The sequence below is a fragment of the Aptenodytes forsteri genome, unplaced genomic scaffold (assembly GCF_000699145.1).
Source record: "Aptenodytes forsteri isolate BGI_AS27 unplaced genomic scaffold, ASM69914v1 Scaffold245, whole genome shotgun sequence".
NCBI classification, from domain to species: domain Eukaryota; kingdom Metazoa; phylum Chordata; class Aves; order Sphenisciformes; family Spheniscidae; genus Aptenodytes; species Aptenodytes forsteri.
Window position 1 is genome coordinate 419,114 of NW_008795686.1, and position 872 is coordinate 419,985.

The following is an 872-nucleotide window of genomic DNA, read 5'->3' on the forward strand; positions in this document are numbered from 1 at the left end:
CCCCAGATTTACGAGGCAGGTAGATGGCGATAATTTTAGATGGGCACGGGAGCATGTGGCGTTTCGGGTTTCCTGTTCATTAGGGCGAGGTCTGGGAGCGCCGTGTCCTTCTGAGGGGAAACTTTTCCCCTTTCCAGTGGATACACATGGTAAAAACCTGGGTAGTATAAAAGTATCTCAGCTTATTAGAAATTACAAAAACATATTTTATTGAATCCATATGCTACCTTCTACATTTTCAGAGAGGCTCTATTAATGATTGAAACGCAGTCTTAAACAGCACAAAGCAACATTTGTCTTATTAGAAATTACAAATACATATTTTATTGAATCCATATGCTACCTTCTACATTTTCAGAGAGGCTCTATTAATGATTGAAACGCAGTCTTAAACAGCACAAAGCAACATTTGTCTTCAGAGAGTCCAGTCGGGGAATTTCTGTTTTATCTTACAGGTGCACTGAAATAACAGCGAAAACTAGTTAACCGCAGTCAGGTTTACCCCCCTGCTTATTCAGAAATAAGGAAGATAGGATTTTTCTTTCCAGTAACGACTTCTAATTGACTTTTTCTATACATACATATTTAAGAACAGCAGCAAATACTGAATAAACTGGAATGGCTTTCAGGTTTATAAAATACAGAAAAGTGCCTTTCAGTAGCTTGCAGTCAGCTCGACGCTAGGACTTTTTTCTTTTTTTTTTTTTTTTGGCTTCAAGAATGAACTTTCTTGATAAAAGGCATGCCAAACGTGAGCTAAGAAACGCATTTTTGCGTTAAAACCACCGCATCAGTTAATTACTCCGCTTTCTCCGCAGCAGGATCCAAATCGTGAACGTTTGGGTCTTGGGGGTTTTTTTTGGCGGGGGGGG